At 45.9% G+C, this 12084-nt stretch overlaps 3 non-coding genes across 3 annotated transcripts; 1 reads left to right on the top strand and 2 right to left on the bottom strand.

Annotated features, from left to right (window-relative positions):
- The first annotated feature begins 3156 nt into the window (after window positions 1-3156).
- trnal-aag (transfer RNA leucine (anticodon AAG)) lies at window positions 3157-3239 on the top strand. Its single transcript has one exon. It is a non-coding gene; the product is annotated as a tRNA-Leu (tRNA).
- Window positions 3240-6453: 3214 nt separating this feature from the next.
- Window positions 6454-6526, bottom strand: trnar-acg (transfer RNA arginine (anticodon ACG)). Its single transcript has one exon. It is a non-coding gene; the product is annotated as a tRNA-Arg (tRNA).
- A 1995-nt stretch (window positions 6527-8521) lies between these two features.
- Window positions 8522-8595, bottom strand: trnan-guu (transfer RNA asparagine (anticodon GUU)). Its single transcript has one exon. It is a non-coding gene; the product is annotated as a tRNA-Asn (tRNA).
- Between the last annotated feature and the right edge of the window lie 3489 nt (window positions 8596-12084).

The following is a 12084-nucleotide window of genomic DNA, read 5'->3' as shown; positions in this document are numbered from 1 at the left end:
ACAGATGCCCTGGTGGACCTGTTTGCACCCTGGACTTTGAATCCAGTGACCTGAGTCCAAGTCTCAGTTCCAGCAGGTTTCCTGCAGCCTTCAGCAGAGCTGCCATGTTTCTCTGTAGAGAACTAAGTGATGCTCTCAGCAGGTTGAGGGCACCACCAACAAGTGAGGTATGAACCTCTGACTTCCTTCTTGTCAAACAGGAAACTCCTAATACCTCATTTGAGTAAAGTACCTCATATTCCTGACATCCAAGTAGTAGTGAAGTGGAGGAAGAAGGGAGGAGATCTCCAACAGGATCCTTCTTTCCTCTGTCCTCCTTGATCTCATGGATCACCACAGTCAAGGGGAGACCCAAGCTCCCGGATGGATCTGGCACTCAGGAACTGCTGAGTTTTCCAGTGGACTTTGTTCCATCCATGGTTCAGGAACAGGACTCCTCCTGGTTAACCTGGTATCTTTCCACCCAACTGTGGGTTCTTGGAGAATTTTTCATGTCATGTCAAGAAATCAGGCTGGTGGGTTTTTCAATGAGAGAAATTCTGGTAACTTAATTAAGTGGCATGTTTGTTGAAGCAGTAATTAACTGATAAATTAAGGAAGGCCTGGCCAGTCTTTGCTCCCAGGTCATACGATGGAGTTAGAAAGTCCTGAATCAATCTGGAGTTCCTTGATTTCCTTGTGGTTCATGATCCTTTTGCCAGTGTAGTCTGGAACAAGAGCAAGATGAACCTCCAAATATCAACAGGTTGATTGCAGGTGATGTCAAGTGGTATTTAGAGGAACTTCGTCCTTGTGTTTGGTTCCATGGTGGAAGGGTGAGCACTCTGGACTCTGGATCCAGTGATCCCAGTTCAAGTCTTGGTGGGACCTTCCTGTCTGGAATGTGTCCCATGTAACAAACTGATCAAGAGATGCAATGTGGTTCTAATGTTCTGGTTCATTTCTTACTGCCATGAACTCAGACTGTGTGTTTAATGTTAACAATAAATGCAACAACTAAGGAGCCAGTAGCTCCTGTGGAAAAAATTCTGCTTTGTCAGTGAATTAATTCAGTCTGCATCTAAGTTTCTGTCAGGATGGTTGAGCGGTCTAAGGCACTGCGTTCAGGTCGCATTCTCTCCTGGAGGCGTGGGTTCGAATCCCACTTCTGACAAAGGACATTTTCTCCACATTCCTATGCATCCACAATGGTACATTCCAAACCCGGCTGAAGCTGCTCTCCACTGAGGGGAGTGAGTGGTTGAACTGGCAGCAGAGGAGGCAAAGGAGCTTCCCTGTGACGGTCCAACATCGCCTGGTTTCCTCCAACATGGAGCAGCCACCAAACTCTAACTTCAATGTTGGATCAAAGTCTACTGAAGGAATGTGTTTTCTTTCAATTCACATTTTGTCCATTAACTTCATAATCAGAGTCTCCATCTTATCACATGACTAAAGTCTGGGTTCTGTAGTGGTGGTAAAATATCCTTCCATGCCCCTCACTAGTTTGCACACAGAAAAGCATATTTTACTGGTTTCAGATCTCTTAGCTTGTTCTCTCTCTTAAACCAGCTGAGGCAGCTTTCATTGTGTGATTCATTTTAAAATATAAATATGGAACAGAACCATTGGAATCAGATGTCAGGACATTTGAAGGAATGTCAATCTCCTGTTGAAATGTTGCAGTGTGCAGCTGAGGCTCTCTGGCAGTGGCACCAGGAGCCACAATGGCAGAACCTGGACCCTCTTGGAGGAGAACCACAGGTGAGGGCCTTCTTGGCTCCAGATTGATGGAAGTCAAGTGTCTGAGGCTGTTAGCAGCCATGAAGTTGATCTGGTTGGCACTGGTATTTGTTCTTGCTGCAGCTCAGGAGTGATTCAGGAGAAGAGTTTCAGAACAGCCAAAGTTGGGGACTGGAATTTAAAAATGTCACCTGGAACCAGACAACCTTGGGAGGTAAAAGCTCCAATCATAGCCACTCAGGGTGGATGACAGCTTCTTCTGCTGCTGCATCTGACAGTCAGAGCATCAAGTCAAGAAAACATCACCATCTTGTAGTTCCAAACCTCCACCTGTCAGATTCAGCTACTTCTTATTGTGGGACTTTAAATTTGAACACAATGGAATTTGGACAAGGAGTTTTCCTTCAAGCCCAAACATCATCGTCCAGCCTGCAACCAGAGGTCCATCAGTTATCATGGAGCCACAGGTGGAGTCTGGATTCTTTTCTAGAATGAGACGGCAATGACAGTCCTGCCAAGTGACATCACTGACATGACTGGATGACTTCAGTCACGTGACTGGATGACAGTGTAGATTCCAATGTAGAGGTTGGGGAAATAGTCTTTGAGAATCCAGCTTGAACCCACAGCCTCCTTGTTTTCCAAAAACCCAAACAGCGACCATCAGTCTCCCTCCAATCCTGTTCTTGGGTAAACAACAAAAACAGAGTAAAAGTCTCTGGCAACATATTTGTTTCCTGTAGGGTTTCTTCATGTATGTGTGGTGTACTTGCTTTCCCAGAGGACTGCCATCTTTGTTCTGTGGGCTGACATGTTTTAGTGTCAGCACAGGTCATAGCGCTGAGACTGAACTCTCATTCTCCTCCAAGTATTATTTCCACCTCACACTCCTGCAGATATTCAAGTGAACATGGAACACAAATTTATGCTCAACTTCTCCTGTGTATTCATCCACAGTCACTAAACAACAACCAAACCAAACAAAAGGGGTTTGCTAGCGTGGCGATCAGCTGTAGTTCACCATCTTATCCAGGTCACATGACTCAGGAGTAGTGTGGCCGTCTGGCAACCAAAGGGTGGCTGGTTTGATCCTCACTTTCTCCAGTGACCATGTCAAAGTGTCCTTGAGTAAGATACTGAACCCCTAAATACTTCTGATGAGTAGGTTGGCTCCTTGCATGGCAGCCTTCAGCATCAGTGTGTGAGTGTGTGTGAATGAGAGGACATTGTTCAGCTCCTTGAGGGCTGCTGAGGTAGAAAGGCTCTGTACAAACTGAGTCCTTTTACCATTTCTTTCCTGCTTCTAGCAGCGCTGTTGTCACTTCCTGTGACCGTGGGAGGAAAGGGGTCCCTCTTCAGAATAAGTTTGATATCATGATGTTACTTCCTCTTCAACATGCCTTTAGCAGACCAACTCAGAGAGCAGCACAGTGAGGTAGTGTGGCCGAGCGGTCTAAGGTGCTGGATTAAGGTTCCAGTCCTCTGAGGAGGCGTGGGTTCAAATCCCACCACTGCCATCATGTCCCAGGTCACTGGAGAGGTGTGGCAGGTCTCTCACTGCCTCTCCTTTCTCTTCCACTGAGGTCTTCAAACCTGTGACCAAAAGAAGAGCCCTCTTCTGAGTCCACAGACCTGACCATCGCTGCTCTGACTGCCAGGTTACCTCCTGGTGATCAGAGTGAAGTCAATGGGGAGGTAGTCAGTTGTTCCTCTGTTTTTTGACAGAGGCTTCATTGTGAATTAAATAATTTTAATTCTTTACTTGACATTTCACGCTGTTTCGACTGAAAAAGACGAGTTCCTGGAGAAGATCTTCTAGGGGTCCAGGTTAAAGCGGTGCCCCAGCTGGCACCAGGTGCTGACCCAGGTCCTGCATGGGAGATACTGTCAGTTCTGTTCTGCCCTGCTCACAACCACAGGCTGGTGTTGAGGCCTGCAGCAACCAGGGCCCCAGTCACCAAGAGTATAAAGGCTGGTCATTGTGGCAGTGGGAGGAGTCAAAATGAAGACCGACCAATGAGAGCAGAACGTTCCTGGAGAAGTCAGAAGAACTTGACCATGTTTCCTACAGTACCCAGGAGGCCTGGTAGTTGTTGAAGGAAGCTCCAAAAGCAAAGAGCAGACAGCAGGACATCAAAAGAAAAGATCCAGACACTAAAACTACAAGTAGAAACAAGAAGAAATACTAAAAGCTTTGGAAAGATACTACAAGGTTGGATATACATTATTATATACACTACTATTCTCACTGACTCCTAAAGAGGGACAGGAAACATTAGAATGTGGATCAGATCAGCTGATTTCAGTGTTGAGTCCATCCCTCCATCCACTTTCTATTCTTATCCTTTAAGGGTCACGGGGGGGGGGGGGTGAACAATGTCACCTGAATGATCCCAGGTGACATTGTTCAAGAGGCAGGGTTCACCCTGGACAGGTCACCAGTCCATCAGGAGAAATGAGGTGGTCGGTATCATGCAACCTAAACTAAAACATTCGTCAGATCAAATTCAGATTAAAGCAAGAGGCTCCAGATCAAAGTCAGAATTCCTGATGATGTCATCAGGGCTTTGACAGTAGCTAGAATTCTGTCTTTGATCTCAGGAGAACATGAAAGAAACACAACTGAGGAAAGTAGAGGAGAACATTCAGCTTCATTAGAAACACTTGAACTGTTGAACAGTAGAATTTGTTTGAAACAGTTTACAACACTGAGTGACAGGATTGAAGAGGGAAGATTTTTCTACTTTAAATTTAATTCTAACTTTAAACTGTGGATGAACATTTTTAGTCGTTCATATTCTAACACAGAGAGGAAGTCATGTCATTCCCTTTTTAAAAAAAGAAAAACATGTGAAGCTCCTCCCCCCAGCTCCAGATGGACAGACAGACATGAGAGAGGCCAGGAAGCAAAGAAGTGTTGTGCTCCTCTCCAGTGCTCTGGTGTTGTTGTGTTCTTCTCAGCTCCATCATGAAGACCTGCTGGCACTGGGCGCTGGTGGAAGTTTGCAGCTCTCACTGGAAAGTCCTGAGGCTCCTCCCACTCTGAAGCAGGCAGTTGCTCCCAGCCAGCCCTCACTTTCACTCTCTGGTGTAGGAGTGAAGAACAAAATCAGAATCAAGAACCATCACTCTTTCATTGGGGCTCCTTTCTCCTTGTTCTGATACAGAAATTCAACAGCTTCTATCATTGATTGACAGGAAATGTCAGTGATAGACTAGGATTTTCTGCTGTGCTGTCAAATTAACTTTGATCAAAGCTTCACTCTTCAGGTGTGAAAGTTTTTCAGTCCAAAGACATGAGAATGAGGACGAGGCTGATTGACCCTCCAAACTGACTCTAGGTGGCACTGTGAGGGTGAACGGTGTCTGTCTCTATGTGGTGGCCCTGTGATGGACTGGTGACCCTCCAGGGTGAACCCCCCTTCATGCTGAAAGCTGCTGAGACAGGACCCCCCCCCCCCACAACCCTGAACAGGATAAGTGGAAGAAAATGGTTGGATGGATGAATGGATGGATGGATGGATGGATGATGGATGGATGGATGAATGAATGGATGGATGGATGGATGAATGAATGGATGGATGGTGGATGGATGGATGGTGGACGGATGGATGGATGCATGGATGGATGGATGAATGGATGGATGAATGAATGGATGGATGAATGGATGGATGAATGAATGAATGGATGGATGGATGATGGATGGATGGATGGATGAATGAATGGATGGTGGATGGATGGATGGATGGTGGACGGATGGATGGATGGATGGATGAATGGATGGATGAATGAATGGATGGATGCATGGATGGATGAATGGATGGATGGATGGATGGATGAATGAATGGATGAATGGATGGATGAATGGATGGATGAATGAATGAATGGATGAATGAATGAATGGATGGATGAATGAATGGATGAATGGATGGATGAATGGATGGATGGATGGATGGATGGATGGATGATGGGCTACAGTTCAGTCACTGTCTCTTGCTCCCACAGTGATTCGATCGTCCTACCAACACAGCAGGACTCACCAGGAGACAATGGATTGTCAGTCATTTTTCACTGGCAGCACTGGAGCAGGAGCCCTCAAGGTCTCCACTGGCATTGGTGGACTCCAGGATGTGTTTGGACCTACAGAAATGCACAACCTGTTCATGGCAACACTTTCATGTATTTAGCCCTGCTCCCAGATCTCTGCTACAATTTTCATGTCATAATATCATACAACAGTTCAATGTTGACCCTTCCACCACCGTTCCACTGAAGCAGAGGTCACTGGCAGTGTTGCACATGTTGGGAGGAGCCTGTGGCTCAGTGTTTGACTCCCAAGCCTCTGGAATAAAACACAAGGAACAACTGACCACCTCACCATGACTTCACCCTGATAACCAGGAGGTAACCTGGTAGTCAGAGCAGCGGTGCTCAGGTCTGTGGACTGAACAATGTCCCCTCATTCACACATACATCACTCTTTCATTGGGGCTCCTTTCTCCTTGTTCTGATCCAGAAACTCAACAGCTTCTATCATTGATTTGACAGGAAATGTTGATGACACACTGGGATTTTTGTTCTCCTGCTGTCACTGTCAAGTGCAGCTGAACATGAGAGGTAGCAGGATCATTCATGTGTTCATGTTTCCAGCAGACAAGGAGGAAACCTGGGAGGACTTCAGTGACTTTGATCACTGGTTCTCACTTCATCTTCTCAGTATAAAGTTTAAAGCGAGCTGGCCAGGAGTTGAACCTAGAATCTTCTGATCCGTAGTCAGACGCGTTATCCATTGCACCACCAGCCCTGTGAAGAAGCTGCTATGTTCATGTGTGCTTGCTTTTACAGAAAATCCCAACAAGGTGGTGTCATTTTCAGGGGACACAATGGTGCAGTGGTCAGTACTGTGGCCTCCCAGCAAGAAGGTTCAGCTCTCCTCCTATTTGGTTGCTAGGAACCTGAATCAGTCCTCAGTGGAGCGGTGCTGCTGAGGCTGAGTGAGGCTGAGTGAGGGACTGAGCAGGAGCCAGCAGGTCCAAGCAGGTTCAGGCAAACTCCCCTCAGTCCACCAACATCAAAGCAGAGGAACTGAGTTCATCTAACAAAATGATTCATATCATCTCCTCTTGGAATGTTCTGGAACTACAAGTACACTTAAAATGGCTGACTTATGACAACAGAAGGAACTTTGAAGTAGATTTGATTTATTTAAGTCAGTGACAGTCATTTTTTCAAGAATTTAGTTCAGGTAACTTGATTGTTTTACTAAGATGAGCTTTAATGTTATACCATTGAAACAAGACCTTCATGTATTTATGATGACATCACCAATAGGAGCCTTCAGTCTGTCAGGGGGTAGAGTTCAGTCACCACCAATGACATCAGAGTCAGAGTTAGAGATCAAAGACAGACATTAAAGTCTCTCTTATTAAAAAAAATTAAAGTGTTATATCTTTGAAAATATACTGCAATACATGAAATATTATATTTACATGAATGGTAACCTCGTTCTTATATTCTTTAATATACTGCAATAGTAATGGACCCTCTATGACACTGTAGTGATGAATCTATCAAGGAGTAAAAATTATTATAATCAGAGAATTTTGAAGTCAAGTTTGAGATCAGTTTGATCCTCTCTCTCCCTCCCCCCTCTCTCTCCCTCTCTCTCTCCCTCCCTCTATCTCTCTCTCTCCCTCTATCTCTCTCTCCCTCCCTCTCCCTCTCTCTCTCTCAGGAGCTTTTAAATGAATATTTTAATAAAACAGAACAGGAGACTGAAGAGTGATCACTCAAACCCACAGGCTGAATGGGACATCTCTTAAAAATATTGAACCACTGAGTAAAACCATAGAAGCGCTCCTGTCTAGTCGGTGCTAACAAGTTAGCTGTTGAGTGAGTCCAGCTGTGCTGTCTAGGAATCCTGGTCAAAAGCCTCCACTCATCAAACAGCTGGTGTGTTGGTGGATCTGTGGATCCTGCTGGAAGAAGCAGGGTGGAGCTCTGAATGGTTCCTGTCTCAAAGAGCTTCTCTGTGCAGCTCCCATCAGCTCCTAAAAACAGGAAACCAGCAGATTCACTGTTGAACAGTGGCATTAAAATGTCTCAAAAGCTGTCCTGTCCACCATTTGTTGGTGCAAAGACATTTAAAAACACCAGTTGAACATTTTCCAAAGTTGCTCTCACCTTCTTTCAAACACCTGGAATGATTTCCTCCAAACCAAAAGAAACTGGTGAAAAAAACAACAACAAAAACTCCTGGAGAATCAAACTCCACCCTCTGCTCCAACTGGACTTGGGACTTCAAATGACCCCCATTAAAAGCCTGCCTGCATCCCCATTCACTGACTGTTGTGCTGTGGGTCTCCTGGACAAACATGGCAGGATCCTCTTGATCTCCAGGAGAATAAAAGAGGGAACCCTAGAAAACAAGTCAGCGTGAAAGAGGAGCAGATTTTAAAACTCCTCATCATTTCCACCTCCAGGAGTGAAGCCTCCCGGGACCCAAGAGGCTCCAGCTGGCAGAGCTCTCACTGGTTTCTCCACCACCTCGCTAACCTGAGCTGGAGCATCTGAGAACCAAACAGTGACCCCCTTCATTCCAGAGCTGACTCCACAAACTCTGAGCCCCACTTTACCCACAGCCAGCAGGCCTCCTCAACACTGCATGACACACAACGACTAAATTTAACACTTCTCATCAAGAGATCTGTCACAGGTGTCTACTGTGGAGGGTCAGTCTGTCCGTCCACATTCAGATCATTAACACAGCGACTCCTAAGCACCAGTAGAGCCTGTTCATCGTCCCTGGGTGGGCTCGAACCACCAGCCTCTCGGTTAACAGCCGAGCGCGCTGACCGATTGCGCCACAGAGACTCTGAGTCACTGCTTTTCATGAAGAGTTTTCAGGCTGAATTCAGTGTGTGAGGTCCACACTGCACATTTGAGGGACCATGAAGGACAGAGGAGAGTCTGACTGTCATGGTGAAAGCCTTCAGCACTAGAACTGAAACAGCCCCACCATCTTAACCCCCCCAGACCAAACAGGCTTCATCAGAAACAGACCCCCCTCCTAGAACATCCAGAGATCATCAGTCTGATTAATAGAACATGACAAACAAACAAGAACATGTTATTGTTTGATCAGAAGGTGAAACAATGTTTCTATGTTTGTCTGTTCTGGTCTGAATGAAAGAGGAGGTTTTCTTGGTCATGTGACGTGGATGAGAGTTCAACTAGAACTTCCTGATTCAACAGGATTTGAGTTTGTTGGGATTTTGTCAAAGCCACCAACCAAACCTCTGAGTGGTGCAGATGTCTGCTGCCTCCTCAGAGCAGACTGGAGCTCAGCCTCACTCACCTGTGGGAGCCCCAGCAGAGCCACCGTGTGATGGAGTTTCAGTTTAGGCTCCAAGGTCCTGGATTGAATTGGTGTTTTGTGTTTTTAGGCCTCCTGGCACCGTCAATGGTAGAGCAGAGTGGTGCAGAGGAAGCGTGCTGGACCAGAACCCAGAGGTCGATGGATCAAAACCATCCTCTGCTAAAAGAAGAAAAATAAAATGATCCAGTGTCTTTAGAAATGTGTGTCTGTTAAAAAGAGGTTCATAAGGACTTTGTCTTCCTCCACAATCACCAACCATTGTGAGAGTTAACAACAGTCCACTTTCTGACTGAAGCAAAAGTAGACTTCAAAAGGTTTTTCTGATTCAACATAGCAGCTAAATTTCCATTTCCATTTCCTGAACAGGACAGGTTAAAAAAAAGGGAATGACATGACTTCCTCTGTATGTTAGAATATGAACGACTAAAAATGTTCATGCCCAGTTTTAAGTTAGAATTAAACTGAAAACACAAAAACCTTCCCTCTTCAATCCTGTCACTCAGTGTTGTAAACTGTTTCTAACAAATTCTACTGTTCAACAGTTCAAGTGTTTCTAATGAAGCTGAATGTTCTCCTCTACTTTCCTCAATTGGGTTTCTTTCATGTCCTCCTGACATCAAAGACAGAATTCTAGGTACAAATAAAGACACTATCAAAGCCTCCTGATGACATCATCATCAATTCTGTCTTTGATCTGTGTTTGTCCAGTTTGTCCTGAGTGGATCCAACAGTTTCCCATGGGTGACTCTGTCGTGGTCTCTCTCCTGCTGTCTCCAACTCTCAGAGCGCTTCTACTGGTTTCTCCCCATCGTCCCTGTTGCTAGGCAGAGCACTGGTGAGGACTGAGGCCAGTGATGTCATCACCTCCAGCTGAGACCTGCCAGGTGGTCCTGCTTCATTCAACTCTGCTGCCTCTGCCACTGCCCTGACTGGTGAGGCTGACAGCAGGTTCTCTCTCATCTAAACTCTCTGTTTACAATGGAGGCTGAAATCCTTGTGATTGGTGGTTCAATCATCAGGTCTGTTGAACTCCCAGGAGCCATCACCTGCTGTCTTCCTGGTGCCAAAGTTGTGGACATTATTGAACGTCTCCAGGACTCATCGATCTCCACCCCTCCTGCAGGTTCTCCCTGTCTCTGTGTGGGTTCTCTCTGGTACTCCAGCTTCCTCCCACAGTCCAAAGACATCAAGAGGGTAGTGGTTACCTGGACACTCTAAATGACTGTGAGTGTGAATGGTTGTCTGTCTGTGTGTGTTGGTCCTGGGATGGACTGGTGACCCATCAAGGGTGAACCCAGGGCTGGACTGGCCATCTGGCCGATGCACATCTTTGGGCCGGCCCATAACTGTCATAATTTTTTTTTCAAAAGTGTATAGTTTTTAATCGACCGTAACGGTATCGGAGACGCGAAACGCGGCCCATTGGTTGATTTTCTTGAAGGACATTGGGCTCGTCCAATGAAATCTCTCAGCTCTCTCTCTTTCTCTTAGTCAAGCCATGCTGTTGCAATGGAAGTGAAGGAGTCAGATCAGACAGTTGGAGACTATTTTAGTCGCCCTTCTTCCACACAGAGGACTGATTTTTTAAAGTTTCATCCTCAACAAGATTCCATGAACCCTGTCGTCCAGAGGCTCTTCGTTAGAACGGACGGCACGACGTGGAAATGGCTGACTTATTGTGGTCAACGTCATGCTTTGTTTTGTTTTGTTTGCCCTGCTTTTAGCAAGCCCAGTGATCCAAGTGTCTTCATTAGAGGCCTGACAGACTGGAGGCATGTGCACCAAAGAGTAGAGGAGCATGAGAGAGGCATGGCACAGAGGCAGTGTGCTGAGGCCTATTTTTGAAACTGCTCCAGAGCAAGACTGGCCACCTCCTTGAGGGAAGACAGCTGACAGGACACCGTGAGCAGGTTAAGAAGCAGGGCTGGACTGGGACCAAAAAATGGCCCTGGCATTTTTCATCCCTGGCAGCCCTCCATGGTTATTTACACGATATGTGTAAGCACACGCCATACCAGAGGGTGTATGTGCACATTTTGAAGTTTCAAAAATTAAAATAAAGTGCAGTATTCTACATGGAAGACAGTAACCATGTTAAAAGAGTGATACTCTTTCACTACTCAGAGACCTTCTTCTTCCACTACACGTTCCAACACCTGACGTCTCTTCTTCCCAGTCCAGCCCTGGAAAGAACGCGTCGAGTTTTGGAAATTCGGCTGCTTTTCTTTTCCGGAGTCTCTCTTTTTTGGCTCCTCCTTTCTCCTTCCTCTTACTGGGCAACATTCTTCATGGCTTCTGACTGCAAGGCGGCCGCTGAGTGGTGGCACTACAACTGGATGGGTCTGTTTCTCATTTTAACACAAAAACAAACTAACCGCTGTTTCTGCGTTTTTACCAGAAATATATATTTTGAAATGCCTGCTCACACCGGCCCATCCGGCTACATCCACCAAACTTTACACACATAATATAATATAATAATATAATATAATACCCCTGAACACAAGCCCCAAAGCAGTAGTTGTTTTGTTTTTCTTCATAAAGGAGGTGCACAGTCATGACTACGATATCTCTGGCAACAAACATGGAAGGGGCTTTGGGGTCTTGTGTTTCAGCTCTGTAACTTCTGGATGGCTGAAAATGTCAGAATCAGTCCTCTCACTGACATCCACCATTGGTGTGACTTTTGGTGGCTTCAGCTCAAATGAAACCAGGGAAGAGGGGCCAGACTTTGAGGAGCCCCTTAGGGTTAGTGGATGCCCCGGGACCGTGCTTGGGCCCCTTAGCACCTAGATGGCTGAAATTCCCAGCACATGCTACTCTGGGGCATCACACTATGTGTGTAAAGTTTGGTGGATGTAGCCCAAGTAGAAACACCAGAACCCAGATTTGATCCTCAATTCTGCTCCAAAAGGCTCTCGGAGTGCAGAAGTCCCAGACCCTGATTTTGCCCAGTTTCACAAGGGGATAGTTTTTTCTCTTTG

The sequence above is a fragment of the Aulostomus chinensis genome, chromosome 1 (assembly GCF_037954235.1).
Source record: "Aulostomus chinensis isolate RoL2024-O1b breed Wild chromosome 1, RoL_Achi_v1.0, whole genome shotgun sequence".
Taxonomy (NCBI): domain Eukaryota; kingdom Metazoa; phylum Chordata; class Actinopteri; order Syngnathiformes; family Aulostomidae; genus Aulostomus; species Aulostomus chinensis.
The sequence above is the reverse complement of the archived record's forward strand: the minus strand, read 5'-3'. Positions and strand labels throughout refer to the sequence as shown.